This window comes from Panthera leo, chromosome E3 (assembly GCF_018350215.1).
Source record: "Panthera leo isolate Ple1 chromosome E3, P.leo_Ple1_pat1.1, whole genome shotgun sequence".
NCBI lineage: Eukaryota > Metazoa > Chordata > Mammalia > Carnivora > Felidae > Panthera > Panthera leo.
This window is the reverse complement of record NC_056694.1, coordinates 3,554,941-3,582,793: the sequence shown is the minus strand read 5'-3', so window position 1 is coordinate 3,582,793 and position 27,853 is coordinate 3,554,941. Positions and strand designations below refer to the sequence as shown.

General features: G+C 52.5%; 1 long non-coding RNA gene across 1 annotated transcript; it reads right to left on the bottom strand.

The window, feature by feature from the left end:
* LOC122209546 lies at positions 1 to 27,755 on the bottom strand. Its single transcript, XR_006197657.1, has 3 exons — positions 27,535 to 27,755; positions 19,802 to 19,950; positions 1 to 1,130 (listed from the first exon to the last, which is right to left on the bottom strand). It is a non-coding gene; the product is annotated as an uncharacterized LOC122209546 (long non-coding RNA).
* Between the last annotated feature and the right edge of the window lie 98 nt (positions 27,756 to 27,853).

The window sequence follows — 27,853 nt, the reverse complement described above, 5'->3', positions numbered from 1 at the left end:
CACCCAGGTGCCCCTAGGAATTTGACATTTTAATGACATCCGAGAGTGGATCCCATGGACTCATCATCTGTTTTGTAAAACACATTGAGAAGAAGACCACAGTCTGGCCCTTCACTGCACATGGTTTGGGAAGGACTGGAATCAGTAAGTCGCCTAAAATGTTTGCGCACGGCATGAGCCGTATCTAGAAACACAAGACAACTGGAAAACTACCGTAAGATGAGTGGATATGAAAAAAAATCAATAGTATTTCTATGTACAAATAGCAGCTCCGCAGAAAATACAGTGGAAGAAAAGATCCCTTTTCCAGTGCAAAATAAATGGAGACACCCAGCAATAAAGCAAAAATGTGCAATGTCTGTATGAATGATTTTTTCCCTTTAAGAGCCGGAAGACACAAGAGGTTTTCTGGACAAAATTGAGGTTAAGAGGGACCTTCACTCACTTTGCAATAGGCCTAGAACACATCCAAGGAAGCCACGGTGTGGTTCTGGAAACTTCATGGTTTCTTGAAGGCACGCACGAACCCACGTCTGTCTCCTTGAACCTGCCTCGTCTCGATACTTCACGTAAATGGAATCACGCGGTATTCTTTTCTGTTTGTCTGGCTCCTTTCACCGGGTATCGTGTTTTCAAGGCTCGCCCACATTGTAGCAGGTGTCAGCCTTTCGTTCTCTTTTACAGCCGAATAATATTCCATTGTGCGGACAGACCACGTTTTGTTTCTCCACGCATCTATTGACAAGCACTTGTGGATGAACGTATTCCTTTCGGCTCTTGTGAATGATGCCGCTGTGAACATGTACCTACAGGTATCTGAGGCCCTGTTTTCAATTCTTTCGAGTATACAGCTGGGACTGCCAGTTGCTGGGTCACGTGGTGATTTCCGTTTTACTTTTTGAGGCACCGCCATCCTGTTTCGCACGGCAGCCGCACCTTTCTGCGTCCCCAACCGGCAACGTGTGAGGGTTCCAATTTCTGCACATCGTCACCTGCCCTTGTTAATTTCCGTTGTAAACGTTACATCCATCCATGCAAGGTGGTGTCTCACTGCATTTTGATTTGCACTTCCCTAGCGGTTAATGATGTTGAGCATCTTTTCACGTGCTGGCTGGACATTTGTGTTTTCCCTGGAGAAAGAAATGTCGGTAGATACTAAGAAGTATATTAGTAAAATTTAAGAAAATATTTTTTCTGTGTTTTTTAATGACACCCCAACAAACGTAATTCAACACATATTTCAGCAAACTTTATGAGCAACATCGAAAGATAACAGGAACCTAGACAAATGATGGTTAACACGCAACACAAAGGGCCTAGAATCTACAAGTCTCCAGTAATAGCATATCTAGCACCCAGAACTTGATCTTTTTTTAAACAAAATACTGAGAAAATATTCTTTAAATTTATTTTTATTTAAAAAAAATTTTTTTTAACATTTATTTTTGAGACAGAGAGATACAGAGCATGAACGGGAGAGGGTCAGAGAGAGAGGGAGACACAGAATCTGAAACAGGCTCCAGGCTCTGAGCTGTCAGCACAGAGCCCGACGCAGGGCTCGAACTCGCAGACCGCGAGATCATGACCTGAGTTGAAGTCGGACGCTCAACTGACTGAGCCACCCAGGTGCCCCTCTTTAAATTTTTTTAAATGTTTATTTATTTTAGAGAGAGAGAGAGCATGAGCATGCATCAGTGGGGGAGAGGCAGAGAGAGCGAGAGGGAGACACAGAATCTGAAACAGGCTCCAGGCTCCCAGCTGTCGGCACAGAGCCCAATGCGGGGCTTGAACTCCCGCCTGTGAGATCACGACCTGAGCCGAAGTTGGATGCTCAACCGACTGAGCCACGCAGGCACCCTGAGAAAATATTCTAATATAAAGCAAAAGCCCTCAAGCTTGGTTTTACCTTGGAATAACAGGGGAAGTTTAAAAAGAAATTAAACTGGGGTCTCTGGGAATGCTCACATCAGTATTTTTTTAAAGCCGCACAGGTGGTTTATTTCAACATGCAGATGGCCTTAAGACCGGCATTCTAGAACAGAGCATCTCAGACTTGACCGTGTCTGTCTGTGAATCACCTGGGGGACGGGTTCAAATGTGGCTTCTGATCCAGGAAGTCTGGGGTGGGGCCGAGCTCCGGGGTATTGCGGATGGAGTCAAATGAGGACCACATTTTGAGTCGCAGAAATCTCCCAGGTGCTGCTGATGCGGATGCTGTTGGTTGCTGGACCACGTTTTGAACATCAAGGATCGACTGGGGCCTAAGAGCAGTGGCCGCTGGGGCTTTCTAGAAATGCAGGCTCTCAGGCACCACCCCCGCCCGCTGCCTCGGATGCTGCATCTGACGAGGACCCAGGTGCCTGCTAGGCATGTAACCCTGGGATGAGCCCCGGTCGAGGGTCCTCCCTGTCTTGGCCCTGTGGTCTCACCAGCTCATAGCGGAGGGGACGGGCCGTGAGTGTCTGGGCTTCTGGCTTCTGTCCCTGGAAAGCTCTGAACAACTCCCTGCCCCCCACCTCCCCCCAACCAAGGGAGAATAGTGATAAGTGACTGTTTCTCAAGTGCCCCGACCTTTCTTGGATGGAATGCCCCCGGTTAGGAGGAGGATTTCGTGTTTGCGGGCCGAGTTGGCCGCGCCTCTTGTCATCCTGGAGATGGCAGTGCAGGACGGCAATTGAACAAGGCCGTGGCCGCAAACCCGCAGCAGCTCCTCCCAGATGCTGCCATCATCCCTCCCACTGTGATTGCCAGAACTGGCCCCGTTCTCCCCCCGGGGTCCCAGCCGTGAGGTCTGGTTTCCCCCGGCCACCGGCCACGGTGGGGGGTGTGAGGCAGGCGCCCCGCCCCGAGCCTGGTGGGGGGGGGTGGGGGAGGGCGGGGTTTGTGTATATCTGCCTCAACAGGAGATCGTTTGATATTCCACCAGCATTTCATTGACTGCCTACTGTGTGACATGAAGCCTGCTACGTGCTGGGGACCTAGAAGGCAAAGCTAGCCCACAGTGCTGGAGCCTGCCCAAAGCCACGAGCCAGTGCTGCTGCGGACAGCTGCCTGGTGCTCAGGGCGGGTGTAAGGAGGGTGGTGACCTCATCTGGGAGGTGAGATCTAAGGGACAGACAAGGAGCCCGGCAGGAAGCACACGTAGCGACTTTGAGGCAGAAACCGCATGCGTGTCAGCACATCCGTATAGTTTCCAAAGATCACTGGTACAAACTGGTCCCAGGCAATCAAAGCTGGGATTTATGGGCCATCCTGTTAGAAAGGGCACGCGCTTTTCGGCAGGAACGGCCCCAAACGGTGAGGAAATACCTGTCCTCAAAATAATGAGCGCGTGTTCCTAGAGCGGGGGCCGTGTGCAAGATGTGGCCCTCGGTCACGTGGAGAAGCGACGGCCCGGCTCTTGTCTGCAGAGGACTGCTGGTTTTACTGAAAAGGTTGGAAACCGCACGTGAAAAGCAAAAAACGAAACAGGAGGCCAGCGTGGTTTATGAGATGGCAGATGGGTGATGGAGGGTGTTGGGGTTGCGTGGAGTTCACAGGGGAGAAAGTGGGTGCAGGGGGAGGACGGGGGCGGTCTAGGTGGGTGAGAGGCGGGGGGTGCAGGTGAGGCCAGCGTGGGTGAGTTCTGAGGGACGGGCCGGGGGGCCCAAGCCTGACGCTGTAAGCCGGAGCCGTTTATCCCGGGCTCGTCCAGCCCGGTACCCGGTACCGGAGGAAGAGAAAGAAGTCTTCTAGGGTCAGTCCTGCTGAAACTCCCCCAAAGCATCCGCTTTATCTTGCAAAATGCTCATACGTTTTGGATTCGACTCTGTGACAGAGGCACGTTTAGCATAAAAATAATGTTTTGAATTACTAGCTACAAGATTTGAATTTTCTTCCTTAACACTTCCGACAGTCTGAGGTTTTAGGAAGGCAGACGTTTCCCTGTTTCCCTGACCCACTCCTCAGCAGGACACAGGGGCTGGGCGGAGGCTTCTTCTGGGGGGGGGGTGGGGGGGCATCAGGGCTTGATGGCCTGGGGTCAAATCCCGGCAAGGCCTCCCCATGTGACCTGGTGGGGGAGACCCTTGTCTGGCGGGTGCCTGGGCTCCCTGAGAGGGGAGGAATCTCAGGACCCACCTCACAGGTTTGGGTGAGTACTGAATGAGTGAGTACCCATAAAATACTTAGCACGGCACATAGCACACAGTTGATCAACGTCAGATGTTAAGATACTACGTTAGTCAGTAAATGGGAGATGTTATGGTCACCAGCATCACTGACAGGTCACGGGCATCTTGAATGGTTCCCACTTCAAAAAGTGTGTCCAGGTCTGGAGCGGGCAGTCGAGGTCCTAGGAGTTAAATTGTTGTGATTTTGGGGGCCGGTGGGGGTGGGGGGGCACGGTCTGACGCATGAGGACCTGGCTGCCTTTGGCTCTTGGAGAAACCACGCCACACCAAGTTCACCAGCTGGAAAGACCGGGGAGGGGCCCTCGTGAAGGGGGCAGGTTGCCCACCTGTCCTGGAAATCGATACGGGAATTGGATCTGGATGAATCTTTGCCCACCTGCCCGTTGGGTCTGGATGAATCCTTGTGTCCCTCTGAAATTCATCTGCTGAACCTGGGCCCTCGGGTGTGGCTGCATTTGGAGGCAGGGCCTCTGAGGAAGTAATTCAAGTTAACTGAGGTCCCGAGGGTGGGGCCCTGCTCCCACAGGATTAGCGTCCTTATTAGAGAGCTCGATGTGCTCTCTGTCACGTAAGGTCACGGCGAGGAGGTGGCTGTCCACAAACCAGGAAGAGAGGTCTCACCAGAAACGGCCTGTATGGGACTTGACCTCGGACTTCCAGCCTCCAGAACGGGGAGAAAGTAGATTTCTGTGGTTTAAGCCGCCCAGTCTGTGGTACTTTGTGACGGCAGTTGGAGCATAGCTGGTGCAGGGAAAGAGGCCATCATTTATTAGATACCTACTGTGTGCCATGCCCAGAAGGCTCTGCACAGATGCTATTTTTAGGCTCAGAGAAGTGTGTTCTCACCCTTTTCTCCAGCTCTCTCCCTCACTTTGTAATTATGCATTCTTCAGCTTCTTTCCTCATTTTATTGGTCTGTATGTGTGTGGGCCTTCTGCCGGACTCCCAGCCTCTCACGGGATACTTGGAAGGGCAGGTGGTGAATGGAGGCACCTGAGGTACACAGTGGGTCCTCACCGAGCCCTCGAAACACTGAGCCCTCGAAACAGGCAGGGGTGGGGTGCCTCGTGACAAATGCACACATTTGGACAGTTGTGGCTGCGGACGGGAACCGGGTTTGACTGGCTGCAAAGATCCCGGGCCCCCCACAGGACCCAGCCGTCTTCAGTGAGCTCGCGTGTAGACATGGTGAGCTTCCCAAGACGGTGGGGGTCGGGGGGTGCCGCTCTGGGGTCCAGAGGCTGCTCGTGGACGGGAAGGATGCTCGGTTTGGGAGGGACATCACCGCGCCCTTCCTCCAAGACTGCACTCTGGTCTTCACGGTCACGGAAGGCGGTCACCGGGGGCTTCGCCCACGTACCTGCTCATGGGATTCCCCACCACAAAGGGTCTATTGGACCTTTTTTCGGATCGTTTAAGTTCTTCCTCGTCCTGAGCTGATATCTATTTCCCTTGTTTTTTTTTTTTTAAAGATACACAGGACAGAGCCGTGAGGAGAACCTTGAGGTCTCGAGACCTTTCTCTGGCTTGAACAGCAGCCCATTAATCAAAGCTTTGCATTTAGTTTTTCGCCTCTTCTGAATCTGTCTCACTCCACTGCCCTCAGCCGGTATTTGTGGAACCCGCCCACGGGAGCCGCCTGAGGACCTCTCCCAAATGTCTGGCTACACGCCAGACGCATCGTCTCTGGAGTCTCCCCTCTCAGGAAGGGAGAGCTTCCTCTCGTATGAGTGGTCTCTGGGTCCAGGCGGTCCCCAGAGGACCCTCAGCTCCTGCCTTGTTCTCCTAGGGTTTACGAGACTTCAGGATTGTTGCCCAGCCAGACGTGGAGTTCTGAAGCTTCTGGAATCTGCCTTTTTTGGCAAAGAGGCACAGATGTTCATCTCTCCTCCGCTGGCACCTTCCCACTGCTCGGGGCTCTGGGAGGGCGGGGGCTACATCTGTCACGGTCACCGTCCCGCTGGCCCGCCGCGCCCCCAGAGCCTGGCAAAGAGGACGTGTGTCCTCGGTAACTGTGTCGATCTGCCCCGAGCTGAGCTGACGCCGGTCCGACAGTCTCACTCATAGGTTCTGTCGTGTGCATGATCCTTCCGATTTCCCAGCTCTTCTCAAAACGTGGCGTATTCCTTTTTGCGACTCTAAAAGGAGCACGTGCCCACTGGGGATCTTGAAGGTGACCGAACCAAAGGCAGTCCACGCTTAGGGCTCGAAGGTCACCAGTACCAACGGTTCCGACTCTGGCATCCACTCACCTACTGAATGTTTCTGCCAGGGTGTCTCGAACGCATCTCAAACCCTCCCTGACCCCAATCGGCCTTCTCATCTTCCCCTTCACACTGCTCCCGAGTTCCCAGATTGGTTCACAGCATCGCAATTCACCGGATCGCCCAAGACAGAAGTCTTACGTTACTTTCCACTTCACCCCCAACATCCAATTATTCATCAAGGCTTGCCCAGTCTTGCTCCCCGGAATGCGGCTTCTCATCATTACCGCAGCTTCCCCGGACTCTAAAGCAGCCCGTCATCACTGCTAATCTGAATCATCGCAGCCACACTCTTACTGGTCTCCCGACCTCTCTGGCCGGGGCGACCTCATCTCTCCAGTGCTGCTGGGATAAGACCATATTATCCCTCTGCTCAAAAAATGTCAGAGACGCACCGTTTTCCACCGAAAAATCCAGCATGACATTCAAAGCTGTGTCTTCATCCCCCATCTACTCAAGGGTCACCTCCTCCAGGAAGTCTCCTCTGATCTTCAGGACCAAAATTAACAACCCCATTTCCCTGTTCTCCCATGGTGCTTTCGCTGGGTGCCTTTAACAGGTCTTACCCATCATTTCATGGTTTGTCACGTAAATCTCTTGCTCCCTCTCTGGACTCAGGAGCTCATCAGTACCAGGGACCACTCCACTCACCGTCGTGTGACCCGAGAGAATCACAGTATTGCTCGGGTGGATTTCAGCACAGAATTCATCTGGACGTAGAAACTGGAACTTGTAAAGCACAGATATGCAATCTGAGTATCACCGTAGTTCCCTGGCACTTGTGTTTTCGAAAAGTTTTCAGTTAAAGTGTTACATGGATTTTTGTCTTTTAAATTTTTTTTTTAATGTTTATTTATTTTTGAGAGAGATAGAACAGGGGGGTGGGCAGAGAGAGAGGGAGACACAGAATCCGAAGCAGGCTCCAGGCTCTGAGCCATCAGCCCAGAGCCCCATGCAGGGCTTGAACTCATGAACTATGAGATCATGACCTGAGCCAAAGTTGGACACTTAACTGACTGAACCACCCAGGCTTCCCTGGATTTTTGTCTTTTAAACACTGAATTTAGATTTTCTCTATTTAAAGTTAAAATACATGTATTTCCCAGTTACCCACTTCCTCTGATTTTGCTTGAGGAATCTCCTGTCCCTTTCCCATTGGATACAGTTCAATGGCAGTGAGTGGGGTTTATAATCAGGAGGGAATCTGCCCTCCACCCAGCACACAAGGCATCACATGGCCCAAGCTAGACCCAACTGCATGCTTCTTCCTCTGGAGCTGAGTCCTGGGCAAAAGAACAAAGGGGCTACAAAATGAATGGAGTTCTTTGCCACGCCCCAACTTGTGGGATGTGCCACAATTAGGGCCTCGCCCCTTGCGGGCTTAGGCGACACTTAACCTTTTTGACAATTACAATGAGATGGAAATTTCAGGGCTCCAAAGGGTTTTGCCAATAATCTTCTTCCTGGTACTCCCAGCTCTCTGCTGGAGGCAGGTCTCATCACTTCCTGGACCTCCGAGCTGGCAGGGCTTACCTGGCGTGAGGGGTGGATGCAGGCAGCCCCCCATGCTTTACAGCTTGCCGTGGTGGGGAAGTCTTTTGTGACAGAGAAATGTGGGCACAGATATTCATGACTTCTGTTTTATCTGAGACACTGAGAAGGTAAGTTTCTCCCCGGAAATAGATAAGAATAAACCAGCAGGATCTCCAAAGAGGGACTTCTAGAAGGCAAATGGATAGACTTCTCTGTTTTTCTTCTTTTCCCAACCTAACGCTTGGGTTCCAGGAAAGGATGTGGTTTGCTTTCAGACACAGGTGACTGTTTACTAACCCAGCTGCTGCTCTCTCGAGAAGGAGGATTACCACACGCGGGTGAGGAGGTCACCCATAACTTTGTGGGTGTGGTTCTTGCTTCTTAACTCTCCAGCTGCCTCCATTCTTGCCTGTTTTTAAGCCAGGTTCTCCAGTTTCTTGTTGGTCCTGCGAGCCCTGGATGGCTCAGGGATGAGTTTGCAGGCAGTGGAAAAAGAGTGACTTAAATATCAGGCAGCTGGTCCGGTCTGTGGCTCCAGAGAGTCACTAATGTCACAGACTATTCTTGTCTCTCTGCTCTAACCATCCTCAGCATGGCGCTTCGATCCTTAAGGTCACGTAACGTCATCATTGCTGCTGCGGCACCAGCCATCATGTTGATATCCCATACAGGAGGAATGAGGAAGGAGGAGGGTCAAAAGGGCATTGCCAGCGCAGTCAGCCACTTAAAAACAAACAAACAAGCCAGAAAAACCCTTTCCCAGGATTCCAACCCATTGGACTTCCATTTATATCTTGTCTGCTGTAATAATGTCACACGACCACACGGAGTTTTAAGGGAAGCTGGGCAGTGGGGTTCAAATGGACATGTTCCCACTGTGACAAAGATCAGGCTTCTTTTAGAAAGGGAGAGAGAGAGAGAGCGAGCGAGCGAGAGAATGTTGGGTGGGCAAGTCTCACTCTTTGTTTTGCCTCAGCCCCCAACATCCTTCCTAGGACTTGTTTTTGATTAGATTAATTTGAGTTGCTTTCTGTGACTTCAACCAAAGAAGACTGAAACCGGAGCTTGTTTATCTAGACCTGTCGTGGGGGAAAAGGGAAAATACGTGAAAGAAAAAAAAATCAAAATCACCTGTAATGCTACTATCCAGGGATAAATGTCGTCAAGAATATGTTAATTACAGTAAATATTCTACTAACTTGTGGTTTTTCTTTTTCTTTTTTAACATTTATTCATTTTTGAGAGATAGGGAGGGACAGAGTGCAAGCAGGGGTGGGGGAGAGAGAGAGGCAGACACAGAATCCAAAGCAGGCTCCAGGCGCTGAGCTGTCACACAGAGCTCGACACGGGGCTCGAACCCACGTATTGTGAGATCGTGACCTGAGCCGAAGTCGGATGCTTAACCGACTGAGCCACCCAGGTGCCCCCCCAAATAAACACAATCTTAAAGAGATGCAGCCTTCCCCGCCACATTCAACACCTCGTTTTTTTTGGGTTTCACCCTGGGGTTTGTGTGCAGTCGACGGGCCACATTTATGGGGCTGGCCACGCTGGTTGCTCGTGGCTGGGCTCTGTTCTGACCGGCTCGTGCCAGGCCGTACTGACCGTTCAACATTTTTGTGAATACATGACCTATTTTTAAAACTCTTTATTTGGAACAAATTCCAGATTCTCAAGAAGTTGCAAAAATATATATATACGGGGGGGTCCCCTGAACTATACCCAGTTTTCCTCAATGGTAACATCTTGCATAATTATAGTACAATATCATACCCAGGAAAGTGACGTTTGTATAATCTGTAGAATCTCCTCGGATTTCACCAGTTGTGTGTGTGCGTGTGTGTGCGTGTGTGTGCACGTGCAGTTTTGTGTCATTTTATCTCATGAGTAGATCTGTTAACCAGCACCACAATCCAGACACAAAGAGCCCCCTTAGGCTGTGTCTTTCCTCTGTCACACCCACAGATTGGCTTTTCTCCTCCACTCGGCGTGATTCCCTTGAGATTCGTAAAAGTTACTGTGTGTATCCACGGTTTCTTCCTTTGTATTGCTAAGTAGTATCCGCGGTGTGGATGTAACGGTTTCCTTGAAGGGTACTGGCTGTTTCCAGTTTGGGGCCATTATGAAGAAAGCCACTATGAGCAGTCGTGCACAGGTTTTTGTGTGCACATAAGTTTTTATTTCTGGGCGAACGCCCAGGAGTGTTAATTTCTGGGCAAATATAAGTGCATATTTAGTTTTGTAAGAAATCGCCAATTTTCTAGATGGCTGCGTCATTTTACGTTTCTGTCAGCAACGTAGGCGGGATCTAGTTTTTCCGCGTCCTCACCGGCACAGGGTGTTGTCTGTTTCTTTTTGTTTTAGCCACCTCGGTAGGCGTGTAGCGATCGCTCACTGTGGTTTCAATTTGTGGCTAATATTGTCGAACTCTCTTCATGTGCTTAATTCCTGTCTATCTTTTTCAGTGAAAGGTCTTTTTGTTCCTTTTCCCCATCTTCCAAGTCGATTTTATTTTTGCTATGGATTTTTGAACGTTCTTTTTAATACGTATAGATTCTAAATACAAATCCTTTGCAAAATAAGTGGTTGGTAGAGGTGCCTGGGTGGCTCAGTCGTTAGATATCTGACTCTGGATTTCGGCTCAAGTCGCGATTTCGCGGTCATGAGATCAAGCCCAGCGTCTGCTTGAGAGTCTCTCTCTCCAAAAAAAAAAAAAAAAAAGTGTTTTGCAAATATTTTCTCTCCGTCTGTAACTTGTTTTTCATCCCATTAAGAGTCTTTTTTTCCCCCCTATTGAGATATAAATGACACACTGTAATTTCACGCTTTTAAAGCGCACGGTCCACTAGTGTTTAGTGTGTGCATAATTTTGTACAACAGTTAATCACTATAAAATTCCTGAGCATTTCCATCACTCCAGGAATAAACTCCAGACCCGTTAGGCAGCCCCTCCTCATTCTGCCCCTCCCTCCAGCCTTCACATCCACTTTTGTCTCTGGATTTGCCTGCTCTGAGTATTTTGCACAAGTGGAATCACGCCACACGGGATCTTGTGGGTCCGGCCTCTTTCTCTCAGCAGCATGTTTTCAGGCCTTACGTTTTGCAGGCTTTCCGTTCCTTTTGGGGCTGGACAGTATTCCCTTGTACGGACAGACCGCATGGCGTCGGTCCATTGTTCGGAGCTGGATTGTGTCCTCCAAAAAGGAAATGTTGAAATCCCAGCCCTCCGAACCTCAGAACCTGACCTTATTTGGATACAGGGTGGTTGCCCATGTGACTAGTAAAATACAGTCATACTGAGGATCAAGCCCTTAAGGACTCGCGTCCTAACAAGATACACAGAAGACGGCCACGTGACAACAGAGGCAGAAATTGAAGCGACACAGTCACAGCCCAGGAAATGCCGAGCTTGGCAAGAGAGGAGCCCCCTCCAGCTCCCGGAGGGGCGAGGCGCCTCCGACACCTTGGTTTCAGTCGTCTGGTCTCCAGAGCTGGGAGCCCGTACATTTCTGTGGTTTGAAATCACCTGGTTTGTGGCCGTGCCTTTCGGCAGCCGGAGGAAACTCACGCATCCACTCATTAGGGCCATTTGGATCGTCTCCACCCATTGGCTGTGGTGAATCATGCCGCTGTGAACGGTCCCGGACAGGTTTCTGTGTGGATATTTGCTTTCAATTCTCTCGGCTCTGTACTTCGGAGGGGAACTGCTGAGTCATATGGTTACTCTGTATTTAATTTTCTGTGTGTGTGTGTGTGTGTGTGTGTGTGTGTGTGAAAAATACGCGTAACGTGAAATCTATCATTTTAACCATTTTAAAGTGTAGGATTCAGGGGCACTAAGGAATCTGCAAATTGTGCAACCATCACCATGATCTAGGTCCAGAACTTTCCCCCCACAAACTGAAACCCTGTAACCAATCCCCCTCCCCCTCCCCCAGCCCCTGAAAATCACTACCCGGCTTTCTGTCCCTATGGATTTGTCATCCCCAGTATCTCATCTAAACGGTTATATCATATGCGTCCTCTCGTGTCTCATCCTCTCGTGTGTGGCTTCCTTCACTTCCACCTTCCAGTTCAGCCACGTTCTGGCCTGTGGCACCACTTTGTTCCTTCTGTGGAGGAGTGGTACCTTTGAGAGAGAGAGACAGAGCACGAGTAGGGGAGGCGTAGAGAGAGAGCAAGGCACAGAATCCGAAGCAGGCTCCAGGCTCCCAGCTGTCAGCACAGAGCCCGACGCGGGGCTCGAACTCACAGACGGCGAGATCGTGACCTGAGCCGAAGCCGGACGCTTAACCAACTGAGCCCCCCAGGCGCCCCGAGGGTTCTGTTGTCTATAAGCCACCCAGGCTGTGGAACTTTGTTGCAGCAGCCGGAACAGACTGAGACAGTTTTGCCCCGTTTTAGAACATAACTGGGCTCCCTTGCTCAGCATAGCGTCTCCCAGACTCCCAGATACTATGTTGCCAGAGACGGGACTTGTTTCTTCTCACTGCTGTACCAGGTTCCATCACCAGAACAGACCACAAGCGACCACCCACTCACTGTCGGGGACATCCGGGTGGTGTCCAGCTTTTGCCTGTCACAGATAAGGCCACAGGGGACATTCTGGAACGCGTCTTCGGGTGCGTCCGGGCTCTTGTTTGTCTTGGGGGACGTCATGGGGCACGTACGTAGCCCTAGCAGGTGCTGGCAGATGTATATCCGAGGTAGGCGTACCACGTGGTGCTCCTGTGTAAAGGGGGAGACTTTGCTTTTGCCCAGCCTCTTATGGAGTTGCAGTTTTTCTTCGCATTTCTTCGATGGGTAATAATGTACAACAACTCCTGGGGCACCTGGGGGGCCCCGTCGGGTAAGCATCCGACTTCGGCTCAGGTCATGATCGCCTGTGAGTTCGAGCCCCGCGTCGGGCTGTGTGCTGACAGCTTGGAACCTGGAGCCTGCTTCGGATTCTGTCTCCTGCTCTCTCTCTCTCTCTCTGTGCCCTTCCCCACTTATGCTCCCTCTCTCTCTCTCGCTCTCAAAATAAATAAACATTAAAAAAATAACGTGGGACACCTTTTCATATTCCAACTTCTCACTTAATGCTATGTTTGAACAGCACTCAGTATAAGCCTGAGAGGTTGGCATTCTTGTGTCGTTGGACGGATGGGGACGTTTGGAGGGCGGAAGGGGCCGGCGGCTCGCCTGAAGAGGAACAGCTGGTACAAGGTGGATCCCGGATAAACTCGGATGACAGGGCGTGAGCTCCTACCCGCTGAACTGCGGAGAAGCCTTGTTCTAGGACGGGAACGAGCTCTTCTGCCTCTCGAGCTGGAGGAAGACGGGCAGAACTCAGATCAGCCCTTTATTTATTTTCTTCAGATCAGCACGTGAATCACTGGAGCCTGGCAACACACGGGTTAAGAAGGCTCTTTGGGGAACAGGCTTTGCTCTCCCCGCGTTAGCCCCTGCTGTTATTTTTACGGGAAAGCATGTTCTGAGTTCCAAGCCCGGACGCCAGAAGGAGGCCCGGTGCATGGCCCGTGGGAGCCTGTCTGTGTACCCAACGCAAACATCACGACTTGAGTAATAGCGAGTCCTGGAAATGATGACGGCCGCTTCCAAGCTTGTTGCCAGCCACTTGCTGGCCTTTGCAGAAACCTGAGACGCAGGCATGTGTGTCGGGAGGCGGGAGGGAGGCGGGAGTCCCCGCCAAGGAGTCTCAGGTTTCGCAATCTCCACGACAACGATGCTAGAATCCGTTTTCCCCTCCTGTGTCCGTCAGGCTGCCCGGGAGCAAACCTGGAGACGGAGATTGGTGTGCAAGCTGTCCGCTGAGGTCACGGTCCCAGGGTGGTCTGCAAGGGGGGGAGGAGACCAAGAAGCCAAGGGGGGACGGGGTTTTCTTCGGCAAAGTCTCCCTGAGGGTTTGTCCAGGCCAGGCGGAGGCGCTGGGCCTTCATATCCAAGTACCTGCGTGTCAGTGACCAAGGGTTCACCAGGGGACAGAAGCCCGGGCAGCTCTCAGCATCCGCGTGTACACGCGAAGTAACTGCAGGTGCACGCCGTGCGAAGCAAAGCACCCCAAAGACCACGGAGGCCGGAAAGAATCACAAGGCTTCAGGGGAGCTCCCATAGCACACTGGGGGCCGCCCGTCTTGCTGGACTCACACAAATCAATCTCCTCGGGCTCCAACCGTGGGATAAGTTGTTCAGTGAGGTGCCGATACCTTGTAACATTTTCGTTGCTTCCAGAAAACAAGAGGCCAGTGATACTTGCCAATGGCAAATGCCAGAAACAATGTGAGCCGCAGCCAGAGGCAAGGATTCCTGGTCACCAATCCGGGAGGTCAGCCTGTTGACACAGCCGATCCGAGGAAGCTGGCCTCCTTCTGCAACCACACACCGTCTGTGATTCCCGGCAGCCGGGGAAAGAACGCTACTCCCAGAGGCTGGGACGGCGGCCCGGCGGTTTTCTCTCCCCGCCTCCTCCGAAGCCTTTCCCTGCCCGGCGATGCGTGGGACCATCTACCGTGACACTATTGATCGCAACTCAGCATGCTGATGGAAAAGTGCAAACGCGTGAGTGTGTGCAGACGGGTGGATTTTCCCAACGTGAACTCATCCATGTGACCCCCTCCCAGGAGCCCCTCAGGACTTCGGGAGATCCCCCGGGCGCCCTTTCGCTCCCCGCCCTCCGCGCCCTCCTTCCCAGGGAAGGTGCCATCCCGACGTCCGACCCCAGAGGCTAGCTCTGCCCGCCACGGACATTCTATACGAGCGACATCACGCGGGGTGTGCTCTTTCGCGGCCGGATTCGTTCACGCAGCCCCACCTTTGTGAGGCTCGTCTGTATGACGGTTTGCAACGGCGGTTTGTTCTTTTTCCATCGTTGTCTACTGTGCCGCAACTTCTGGATCCTTCCCACCGCTGACGGGCATCAGAGCTCGCTCCCGTTTGGGCCGTTGGAAACGGTGTGCCTGTGAGTGTTCTAGAACGTGTTTCTGGGTGCGCGTATGTGTGCATACTGTTGGGCGCACACCCAGGGGAATGCCTGGCTGTCCGGTATTTGCATGTTCAGCTTGATTAGGTGCAGCCTGTTTGCAAAGTGCACTGATTTACACGCTCGGAAAAGTGCAGCCGTTCTGGGGCCTGCACCACCTCGCCACCCAATCATAATGCAGGGAATGATACACTTCGATATTCTCCACCCTTACGACTGCGGCTGGTTTTTATAACATCTTTGTGGGAATCGGAAAAAGGACCCTCCTGCCTTAAGACCCTTCCGCCGGATGAAAATGTGATGAAAGCTGGTTTTGTCAGAGCGTGGCATGTGACTGCCCTCTGCTGGAAGACTGTTGAAATTCATAGTACAGAGCTTGGATGCCGGCGATGGAAATGGCAGCCTCTTAGGTGTGGTAGCCTTGGGCAGTGCACACCCTGGACAACCACACATGGTGACCCTGCCACTCTTCACTCTTGTTCACACACACTGGAGGTGACGGTCAGGACTGGGCAGAGGCGGCCCAATGAAAGCTCACAGAATGATGGCCCGGGGACTGAACCTGGTCTGCTGTTTTTATTCGACCCACAGAGGGGGAAAAAAAAATGGAGCTAATATTTTAAAATTTGGCAGATTGTGTCTAATGATCTGGAAAAATCTGAGACATCAGAGAAAGTAGAGAAGCTGGGCCCTCACTCCCAAATTATAACACAGAGCCTGCTCTCCATGTGTCTCCAGTTAGCCTTTGTCTCCGCCATGCCCGACTGTCCCTCAAGCCTCAGGCCTCTGTCAATGGCTATAGCGAAATGAAACTATGCTAATGCAGCGTCAGATGCCTTCCCCAAGTGTCTTCCCTTATGTATCAGCAATCTTCACTGCTGCTGGAGGCCTATAAATTTGTGACCACTGTCTTGACACTGATGAAAAAAACCCCACCCCAAGCTGATCCTTAGATCGTAAGATCAAGTAACCCCTATATTCTTTGTGCTCTAGTGAAAATCCCATCGGACAAGGTTTCGGTGGAATCATAGGGTCGAAAGGCTGGAGTCTGCCGGCCCCAACCCCTGCCCCAAGGGGTTGGTGCTTCACCAGCTGGTGGCCCAGGAAGGGGGGAGGTGGGGGGATGTGGCGGGAGGGCTGGGCGAGCAGGTGAGGGTGAGGGGGTTGCATCTAGAACTTGCTCGGAGGGAATCCGGTGTCCCAGGGATCGGGGCTGGGACAGTGTAGCAGCCTGACAGTTATGGGGCTGAGACAGAGTTGACGATTTCAGGTGTTCCCGTTACATTGTTCTAAGCTAGTCTCTTCATTAACTCAAGACTTTTTCACTCATTTCTCTCTCTCTCTCTCTCATCTATCTATCTATCTATCTATCTATCATCTATCTATCTATCTATCTATCTATATCTCTCATCTTTCTATCTATCTATCAGCATATACTGGCTAAATCAACTAACTTTCAAGTAATTTCTTCATCGTTTTTGTTAAAGATGAATGGTCCTAATACTGCATGTGTTTATGCAGCACCTATTTTTTTAAGTATTTTTTTAATGCTTATTTTTGAGGGAGAGAGAGAGAAAGAGAGAGATAGTGTGGGGGAGGGGCAGAGAGAGAGGGAGACACAGAGTCCGAAGCAGGCTCCAGGCTCTGAGCCGCCAGCACAGAGCCTGACGCGGGGCTCGAACTCATGAGCTGTGAGATCGTGACCTGAGCCGAAGTCGGATGCTGAACCGACTGAGCCACCCGGGCGCCCCATTATTGGGCACTTACCACGTTCCAGGAACTGCGTCACGTCAGGTAGCCTTCACAACGATGCTGTCTGCCCTACTGTGTGTCCTCTGATAAGCCCTGTTTTGTAGACAAACCGAAGCCCGAGGCCCAGATCACACTCAGGGGTGGCGGGAGGGCGGGTTTGAACCCAGACCTTCCTGATTGCGGGGCTCCAGCTTCAGACGCCTTTTCTCTTCTGCTCAGAGAGTGTCTGATTTAGAAGCAGAACCTCTTAACTTGTGGCACCAGGTGGAATCTAGGTGGGAAGACAGAACTTTGTAATCATCACAGATGTGTTGGTCTGGTTTTGCTGCTCTCTGGGAGATGTGAGTCCTTTTGATTTTCGATGTCACGAACTCTGAGCGCCCACAGGCTGAAAACCACTGATGTCCTACCTTATCTTTCTCTTGCAGGGCCTCCCAGAGTGACCTGACGCTTTGCACAAGGTCACACGTCCCGTCTGTGCCACAACCGGAATCGGGAGCCCGGGTCCTGACTCACTGATTTTTCTCCACCCGACGTGCAGTCTGAGTTTCCAAATCCGGCAGGCATCAGAGCACGCTGCTCTTTAGAAAGATGAGCCAATTTATATTCTTCACCGGCAGGCCACGGGCTGCCCCCTCTCCCGGAGAGGCCTTTTTCAAACTGACATCTGTCAGCAGCCTTGATCCGTGCGTGGCTTTTTCCAAGCGGTGGTCCTGCTCGGGGACCTCAGCTCAACTTTGATTCCAGCTGCGGCACACGGGCAGCCCCTCCCGGCTCCAGTAAGATGGGTCGTGCCCTGGCTGCGAGGGACAGCGTGGGGGCAACCGGGCCCGCGTTGTGCCCTTGCAGGGGTGGGGGAAGGCCCCCATGAGATGCGGGCACGCAAGTGTTTGGAAGAATCATGCGATGTTGGGCAAAGGCAGAGCGTTAGGATTGCGGTGGGTGGGGGAGCGGGCGGGAGGAGGAGGCAGATGGGCGGGTGCCGTGTCCTCTTCTGGAGTCGGGCCCAGAGCCCAGGGCTCCCCTCCCCTCCCTTCCCTCTGACAGTGCAGGGCTCGCCAGGTTCTGTGCCGGCAATCGAGGGAGCGGGGTCTTGGCCTTTGTAGGGAGGGGTGCGGGGGATGGGCAGGGGGCCGTGACGTGCGCGGGGTCCTTCCTTGGCGGGCAGAAGTCAAAACGGGTGGGACGTGTTCATTCACGTATTTCCTCATTAAAAAATAATCTACTGGCGTGCACGCCTCGCCTTCTGTATGGACCCAGCCCTCGGGGCCCAAAGTGCAGGCAGAGATGGATACCCACACGAGTGACTGAGGAGGGCACCGAGGCGGGAAGCGTCAGTGCTGCTGGGGAGGTGGGTGTCAGGGGATCTTCTGGAAATGAGGTGACGTTAGCATCTTAAAGGATGCATGAGATTTTCCCAATTAGACAAAGAAGGGAAAGGCGTTTAAGGTGGAGGAATGGCATGAGCAAAGGCCCTGTGGCTGGAAGGAGCAGGGAGGTTTTGAGCATAAGGGATCACCTGGGGTGGCTGGAGCATGAGGTGCTTGTAGAGGAGGGGGAAGCCCAAATCAGGCTGTGGAGACCCTCTGATACTGTGGTGGGGGGCTGTTACCACTCCTTGCCTCATATTTCCACGGGAAGGGGCTGTCTCTAGGAAGGAAAAGCACAGTTGGAAGACTTTGTCTGCCTGCCTGTCACCAGAGTGACACCGTGCGCTCAGAGGCACAGCAGACCTGTGGCCCTGGGTCCCCTCTCCCACTATGTTCCATGCGGACGGCCGGGGAGGTGTGCCTGTTGAGATCCAGACCCATCCACGGCAGCTAAGCTCCCGGGGAGGCTGGATCCTGGAATGTCTGGGCGGAGCAGAGGCCCCAGCCCATCAGGAACAGCCCTGCCCGGGTCTGGTCCAGGGATGAGAAGGGCATTCTTGCCGCTCTAAGCCCCAGCACATCTGGGGTTGGTTACAGCAGCTAGCCCGAGTCTGATACATCAGGTGTCGGGAGAGGAAAGGGCAGGAGGAGAGGAGCGGAAGTGACCCACGAGAGGGACTCCTTCCTTGGGGCGCCTGCAGGGTAGCCATGAACATGCGAGCACGCAGCAACATACTCACCACTAGGGGGCGCCGATTCACCCTGGGCACCAAGAGCGGCTGAAACTAAGCTTTAGGTAAAAACAAAGCACAAACACACACACACACACACACACACACACACACCGTGGAAAATGAATTCCAGCACTGCCTCTAATCTACAAGTTTTGTGTTTTTCAAAGAAGGTAACAGCCAATGATTTACTGCCCTAAAACTTGAAAATAGATTATTTGGGGTTTGGGCATGCTGACATACACCGAGTTGTCTCTCCTATTTGCATAAAACATGTGATTTCCTTGTCAGTGGTTGCCTTCCGTCTCCAGACAAAACCCTGAACGTGCCAAAGTGGTCTTACACACCGCACCACACACGCTCTGGATAAACCGCTCGCACTCAAATCTACATCTCAGCCCTGCCTCTGGGAGGACCCAGATGAAGACAGCCAGCTATGATCGCCAATTACATAGAAAATGGTGATAAGAAAACCCTTGACATTGGGGCTTTAGTTAAAATTGCGTTTCCAGGTCTGGGGCTGTACGTCCACCATAGACCTTGAAATGTGTGGATGTCTGATCTTATCTACTCAGGCTTCCGTGGAAACTGCCCCTTCTCACTCAGCCCGCCCCTCCAACAGCCGTCTGATGGTCGCAGTGGGAACCGCCATGTTTGTTCGGCGTCTGCTGTTGACGAAGTCCCTTGCTCTGGAGGCGACTTCACCACGGCTGATCCAGGCAGAGACTTTCCTGGCGCGAAGAGACTCCGGGTTGGCTGGACTTGGGCACAACTCTCTCGACCCCAGGTAGAGAAACCCTGAGTGCCTTTGGCAAAGACCATCTTCTCCCCGGTTGGCCAGGCGTTCCAAGAAGGCAGAACGGATGCCTGGGTTCCCTCAGGTGCTCTGGTTCCTGGCTGTGGTCCATTCTGGAGCCGACACTCACATTCTTACATCCCTCGTCTGAAACTCCCATCTGGTTTTGGTGGTAACCCAAAGAAGCCAACGAAGTCCTACCTCACATGGAAACAGAGGCTCCCAGGTGTCCACAGAGGCTTGTCATCAGCGTGGGATCCAAGTGTGTTTAGCAGCAGATACTAACGGAGTCTGCAGAGTAGAAAGCTCTACAACAGCAACAGTCAGAGCAGCATGGCTTCGGCTCGACTCTGTCAACCAGAAACGCAATTAATCAAAGCCGTGCATTTCCCAAGCTCCCCGTCGGCCTGACGCGTTACTGTGTTGGGAGATGATTTAAGAGGGAGCCGATGCTACAGAGGAAGGGGACAGGCGTGCATTAAATACAAGCAAACAAACAAACAAACAAGGGAGGAGAATGGCTGGTCACTCTGATTGCCCCAGGCTCCGTGTATGGTTCCGAGAGTGACATCGGATCTCCTATAACCCTATGGGGAGTCTAACGTGGGACGTTTCCTTCCTGCTGTAGCATCGACACAGCACAGATTCACAGGGAAGGGGGCAAGGACGGGGCATGAATGCAGTGCTGGGTCCACCTGGCACCTTGAGAGGCACCCCACTGGGTGTTCACAGGCAGCTTCCTCAAAGCAAACCAGGGAGCAGCTGTCGAGAGAGGAATTTCTCTCCTAGAAGGCAAAGGTGGAGTCTTAAGTATTTACAGTCTGAGCGAGGATCTGGGCCCATGGGCGGTGCTCAATACATACCTATAAAATAACGAATGAGTCAGTGGAGTCTAGTCTTCCCAAACTGCCCAAGTTCAAGGGGAGGGGACACAGGTCCCATCCCTCCACGGGAGGGGTGTCAAGCTAGAGCAGGTGGGATGAGAGATGATGTCTGTGGTCCCTTGTGGAAAACACAACCTGCCTTAAGACTAGAGGGAGACAGTGGCACAAGGGAACCAAAAGATTTGGAAGAACCTTCCGCCAATCCCACCGAGGATCCATGTTCCTGGTTTAGATAAAGGAAATGGGGTAGAGGGAGCGTGGTCTGTGGTCCAAACTCGGCCCGTCCACGTATTCCCAGAGTGACCTTTGACCTGCACCTCCCTGCACCTGTAAGAGCTGGCACGTGTGATGAGCGGTGGCTGGGATGCCTGTTAGGGTCACCGCTACCCGTTACAGCGGGTCGGATCTGCCGCAAGGCCCTTTGCCCTCTTAGTCACTGGGCGTGTGGTCTGTGTGTGACATGCCCTACGTCGTTATGAAGGCTGACACTCTCTGGCACTGACTTTGTGTTGGGACAAGGCGGATCCTGTGTGGGGGAGGAGTACCGCCAGAGGAGGGACATCTGGAGAGTCCAACGACACAGAGGTCCGGTGTTTGTCGAGAAGATGGCATGGACCCAGGGAGCCTGGGGAACAATGCTGGAGGGCAGCCTAGTGGGTTGCGTCTTGGCTGGGGACCTGCCCCGGGTGGGCTGTGTGCTTGCAAAATCGGAGTCGGGGGGGTTTAGCGGGGGCGGCCTCCGGACTCAGAGAGATTCCACGATTCTCTCCAGGTGGGCATTGCAGTGCTCTCGTTTTCATTTTTTTATTGTCTTCCCATCCCAACCTCCAGTAAGAGTCTCTGGGTCAGGGTCGGGGTCAGGGTCAGGGTCAGGGTCAGGGTCAGGAGAGGGCAGATTGTGTGTCCCGCCTTCTAAAGGGAGGTGTCCAGACTTGGCCTCCACCCAGAGGCTGGGCTTGGGCTGACTCTAGATTCCCCCAGGCAGTGGGGTGGGGACCCCTGCCCCTCTCTTGGGAGACGAAGCTCTGCACTGAACTTTGGCCAACGCTCAGCGCCGTCTTGTGTGAGCAGCACACCTCACACACGTCTTGTGCCTGCCTTTTCCCATCCGCAGTCTCTCCTCCTTCCCTAACTCCCTCGCAGGGATACAAAGTGCCTGCAAAGTACTTTTTTGTTCGTCAGACAAAAAGAAAAAAAAAAGGCACTACCGAAATAGAAGATATTATTAATACCTCACGATTGTAAAAATGGTGATCAGGGAATTGAATTAAGGCATTATGGGAGAGCTGCGGTAGTGAATATTTTAGAAATAAAACACACATGATAAAAGAATTATCAGAGCTACTAATTATAGAGCAGGGACTATTAAGGGAACAGAGGAAAGTCTGCGCTGAGGGGAAAACGGGAAGAAAATTGGTGAACGGAGAAATGGAAAATAAGCAGGAGGGAAATATTTATGTGCGTTGCCTTTTCTGTTAGCGTCATCTGAGATGTGATGTGTAGAATCGAAAGGAGTCGTTTAAAGAGGAAAGTGGTCGTTCGTTGAGTAGGAACGATTTATTTTATATTTTTACGCTGACGTCAGTTTCAATGAGGTATAATTTACATCTAGTGAAATGTACCCTTTTCAGTGTGCGGTTCCATGAATTTTGACAAAGATATTGTCATGGACGTTCCCCTGCAATGAAGATCTAGAATATTCCATCACCCCACTCAGTCTCCCACAATCTGCCTTATGCCACCACCTCATCCCTGGAGATGTCCTGCTCCAAGCCAGGAAGGACTTCTTGATGACTGAATCCAGCAGACGTCTTTGAGATGGTTCAGGTGTTCATTCAGCTGAGTGGGGCCGGGACGAGGGTGTGCACACAATGGAGGCACGGGTGTGTGGGGGGAGTAGAGGAGACATGGAGGAACTGAGACCACAGGGTCTTAATCCTCTTGAAGGGAGAGGCCAGACTGCCCCATCAGAGTGTTGAGGTTGGGACACTGGATAAGGTGTGAGGGGGGCCGGGAAAGCCGGGAAGGATCTGGAGGAAGAGGAGGAATGAAGAACGTCCCGCTTCCTTGTCATCAAGGGGACGGGAAGGTGAAGGGAAGGAGCGAGGCAGGGCTGGGTGTTGGGACAGAGGCAGGGGACAGGTGACGAAGACGCGGCTGTGTGTCAGCCTCGCCCACCAGATCCTTGGTCATCGGGGACTTTCTAAGTGCAGTGAGGAGCTTCAGGGACAGGACTTCCAAAACACCTGGCTACAACCTCTTCGTTTCAAGATAAACTTGAGCAGATGGTCCAGTTAGAGTCCCTCCGCACCTGTCTCCTGCCACTGTAGGATGGGGTGGATGTGGGCAGCCAGCTCGGACCAGAAGCCTTCTAGTCTTTCCTGTCTCCAGAGCTGAGTGTGACCTTGCACTCCAGGACAGCTCAGATGGCGAGACTGAGTGGCAGAAGCCAGCCTTCTGCCCTGATGTCCTCAAGAGTCAAAGAGGACACTTCTCAGGGCTCAGTCCTCGTTTCTTCCTGACATGCTCTCACTTCCTTGGTGACCTTGGCTGCACTCAGAGCAGATGCCCAGCTGGAGCTCTGTCCCACGCAGCTCCTGGGACCCTCCTCTGAGAGTCTGCCTGGTACTCTGCTCCCACCGTGCCCTGGCTCCCCTCCGTGTCCCTGTCATACCTGTCCACCCCCCGCCTGGGCACAGGCCCCTCTCCAGGAACACTGTCCCCTTCAGGCAGTTCTTTGTTGACATCGGCACCTTCCTCAGCTATCGGGCGTCCTCCCGGCCACCTGAGCAGAGAGAGTTCACCAAGTGTCCAGGGGCTGGTGGGGTCACAGATCCAAGGTCAAGACAGAGCTGCCTCTCCGGGCCTCATCCAAACCAGGTCAGGCCAAACAGAGCCAAACTGACGAGCCAAACAAAGCCACTTCCTGTAATTCAGATTCCGTGGCAACTGGCCTGTGCACGTCTCTAAGGATGTCTGTTTCGTTCAGCCACTGTCACGGCCAAATGACTTAATCTAGAACATTTTCTCGTTCGGTTTAAAACAGATTGCTCAGTTTCTTTAGAATTCAGAATACGAAACTCAAAAGTAGTTTCCACAGACTCAGGGATGCTGTACCAACGGCCCTCGAATCTCACGGAGGGCGACCTCGCCTTCTGACTGCAAACAGTTCACACCCCAATGCAAAAACACTTGAAAAAAGAAAAGAAAAGAAAAGAAAAGAAAAGAAAAGAAAAGAAAAGAAAAGAAAAGAAAACCTGGCCAAACAAAACCCCTAGACCAGCCCACAGAAAAAAACCAAAGATTAAGGATCTTTCATACACCTGCACACACACACACACACATACCTTACACAGACTTACAGGTTGTCCGTGATCTACGGGCAATGATGGAGTTCTGTTTGTGTAAAAGTACGAGCGTGCGTGTTTCCAAAGCTAATGGCATCGTCGGCAGCACATTTGAATGTCTCCCTTTTCCCTTCTGCAAGGGGTTATGAATTTCTTTTTGCATTGTAAGTATTCTTTCCTCAGTATCCGTTTCTATAGCCCTATGGTATTAATTGTCCAGTTAATTATTATTTTTTTTAATGTTTATTTATTTTTGAGAGAAAGAGAGCACGAGCAGGGGAGGGGCAGAGAGACACGGAATCTGAAGCAGCTCCAGGCTCCGAGCTGTCAGCACAGAGCCCGACGCGGGGCTCGAACCCACGAACCGCGAGATCATGACCTGAGCCGAAGTCAGATGCTTAACCAACTGAGCCACCCAGGTGCTCCAATGATTTTTAAAGGAGAAGTTTCTTGTGCATACTTTCGATCCTTGGGCACGTTCCCAGTTTCCATCTCATTTAGCTCTCCAGGCCACTGGAAGGGAAGTCTTCGGGCCGTTTCGTGGGAAACTAGGCCAATGGAGGCTCAGAGAAGCTGTATGGTTTTTTGTTTCTTGTTTGTACCTGGAGTTAGAATTCCTCACCAGGTCCTCTTTAACCAGCAGCCTCTTTCACTGTATCTCAGCTGCCTTTAACTCAGAGACAAATTAAAATTCTCCAGAAGTTATCTCTAAGGCGATTTTCACTTCTAAAATGATCTTTTAATAACTTTGAAGAGCCTAAGCAATCTCTCCAGACTTTAATGTACATTTTATATGCAAAGGATGCTGGAATTCATAAAGAAGCTTGATGTGTTGTTATGACTTAAATCACTGGTTCTCAAACTTTGTTCCTTGGAGCTGGGGTGCCCTGGGGCCATCACAGCACAGAGCACAGGGTGAAGGGGGCAAGTGGGAGTGTCCTCTGCCCATGTGGGCTTGGACCATCCCAGCTCTGATTGCCTGTGACTGTTCATACTGGGGGGGCGGTCTCTGACTGTATGTGCAGGGACGGTCTTTTTGAGAGAAGTATTTTGCTGCTAATAAATCAAATATAACAGACTAAGATGTTCTCTGTGAGTTTAGGACAGAATTGAAGACCTCAGATTCTATAATGAGATGATTGCAAAGGCGTGATCCCGTGGTCTAGCCTTACAGCCAGGCTCTGCTATTCAAAGGAATGAAGCAGAGAATTTGGCCCACGTACGATTTTAGGTGGCTTAGAAGAAGAATGTGTGTTAAAAATAGGAAAACACACATAGATTAAAATCTGCCTCAGGGGACAGCAGAGTAGAGTGTGGCCCTGGTGAAGGGCTGCCCCGGGAGGGAAGAAAGAGCAGAGAGGGCAACATGGGGACAGGGGCATCCACTCTAGCGGCCACTGGCCACACGTGGCTCATGAGCACAGGGAAGTGGCAAGTGTCACCAGGGAACCTCCGTGGGGGCTGGGGACAGGGAGACAGGGGTGAAGCTGGAGGGGGTGGTGCTGCTCAGAGGAGTGGGGTTTGGTAGCCACGGTTAGGATTTTGGACTTTGTCTTAAGAGAAATGGAAGCCACTGGCGGTAGTAAGAGGACAGCCAGAAGGACGGAGAGGGAACAGAACGTGCGTGCAGAGAGCAGTGCAGAGGGCGCAGGGGGCCAGGAGGGAGAGGAGGAGGAGGCGGACAGCTCGGGCTCAGGCACGGCTGGGGAGGCAGAGGGACGTGGATGGAGTCTGGAGGTCTTTGGGAGGTGACACTGGCAGGTCTCGGGTTGGGTCTGGTTACCCCGATTAAGGGACACAGCCTCAACCAACAGCATCGGGCAGAGAGGCTGCTGTGTGAGTCTGGAACCAGGGCAAAGAAACACGTGCACTCCCACCTGGTTCTTGTGTGACACTCGCTCTCGGATACGGCCACCGCGCTGCAAGGAGGCCCAAGCACCCCACAGAGGCCACGCGGGGATGCCAAGTGTAGGTGCCCGGGCGCCCTGGTGAGGTTGGGGCCTGTGGGCCAAGTGCCAGACGTTTGAGCAAAGACCTCCCCTCCCAAGTCACCTCTCCCTCCTGCCGCGATGCCAGCGCCTGGCCTCCAGCCGAGGCCCCCAGGTGGGAGGGCAGCAGACCCTTCTGTCCCCGCTGCGCCCGGCCCCATTCCAGACTCACAGAATCCACGCACAGAACAGCGCCATCTGGGCTCTCGGGTCTTGGGGGGGGCGGCGCCTCCTGGGATGCCCCTGACCTCTCGGCCTCTGACGCACAGCCTCACCTCCTGGGTGGAGGCCTCCCTTGGGCCAGGGAGCCCGTGCGGGCGGCTGCCGGGAACGGCTTGCTTTGGTTAGGCCGAGCCTTCCTGTGTTTTTATCCCGAGAGGGTCTTTGGGACCGTTGCACACCCTCTAAAACTCAAACTAATTAAGCTTCAAATTAATTAAAAACATAAGGCAATTGATCTGAAAAGCCATGTACTGAGAACAGAAAGGAGGTGGAACCCAAGTCTTAGACGGAGGGCTGGAGGCTGCTCTGCCCACCGAGTGGCTCCTGTGGGGGATGCGGCCGTTTCCAGTCAGGGCCCCTACTGCTTTCCTCCACGTCAAGGGGGCCTCGGTTCTGGAATGTTCCACCACACCACCGTGTGCATGAGGTCCCCGCTGCTGCTTCTCAGAGCCTGACAACCAGCCCATCTGTTAGATGAAGGCAAAGCCGGCCCAGACGAGGCCCGGGAAGTGACCCTTGCCCTGATGCAGTTGGAAAAGGTCCTGATAAGGAGTGCTGCTCCTACGTCTGCAGGCCCCCGTGTTCCTGACCCATCACATGCGTGAGCTCGTTCTGCTGTCAGAGCGACTCCATGCCAGGGAAGGTGCTGGGGGTGGGGGACTCACCCCTGGAAGGGCACCCAGTGCCCCTGAATGGGTCAACTTAAAACAGTTCACTTTATGTGATGTGAATCTCACCTCCATAAATGATGGACACATCAACAAAACAAACGCCTCCACGGAGCTGACTGTTACAAGCCATTGGACGGGGAAGGACTTTGGGCCCAGAGGTGACTGGCTTGGCTCCCAGCAAGTTCATGGGGGACCCGGGATCTAAATCCAGGTTTTAGCTCAGAGTCCGAGCTTTTTTTTTTTTTTTTTTTAAAGTTTATTTATTTATTCTGAGAGAGAGAGAGAGGGAGAGAGAGAGAGAGAGAGCGCCAGAGAATGGAATCAGGGCAGGGGCAGAAGGAGAAGGAGACAATTCCGAGCAGGCTCCATGCTGTCAGCGCAGAGCCTGATGCAGGGCTTGAACCCATGAATCGTGAGATCATGACCCGAGTGGAAACCAAGAATCAGACACTTAACTGACTGAACCACCCAGGTGCCCCAGCTTTTGGTTTTCTTTTAAAGGTTCCCCCACCTCTGCCTGTCCTGATCATTTCCACACTACCTCAGTTACAGTCGCTGTATGATAGGCCCCATCGTAGGTCTAACTCGGTAGCACAAACCCTCCGACTTTCTCCTCCTCCTGAGTCTTTCCCCTTCTCCACCATCGCCCTGTCCATGTCCAGCCTTCTGCATTTCCCTGTGAATTTTGGTGAAACTCCCCTAGAAGACCGTTTGGCAGGACCTCCCCGAGCTGAACCCGTTTGCACCCCACACCCCGGAAGTCCCACTCGGGGCCACGCCCTCGAATGAAACGCAAGCGCAGGTTCACCAAAAGACACGTACCGGCACGTTCCTGTTCAGCGGCACAGTTCAGGGAGGCCCCAAGCCGGAAACTGCGTGGCCGCCGGTAGGGGGCGGTTGAGTGCGTTGTGCACGGTCACACCTTGGACTGCTGCCCGGTGGTGGAAATGAAGGAGTTACCGCCACACGTGGATGAATGTCACAAACGTAACGTTCAGGGGGTGAACGAAGGCAGACAGAGTTGGAGTCATCCGTGTGATTGCATTTCTGCAAAACACAAAACCAGCCTCAGCTCATCTGTGCTGTTGGAAATCGAGAGAGAGGGTAGCATTTGGGGGCATAGTTGACCGGAAGGGGGCCC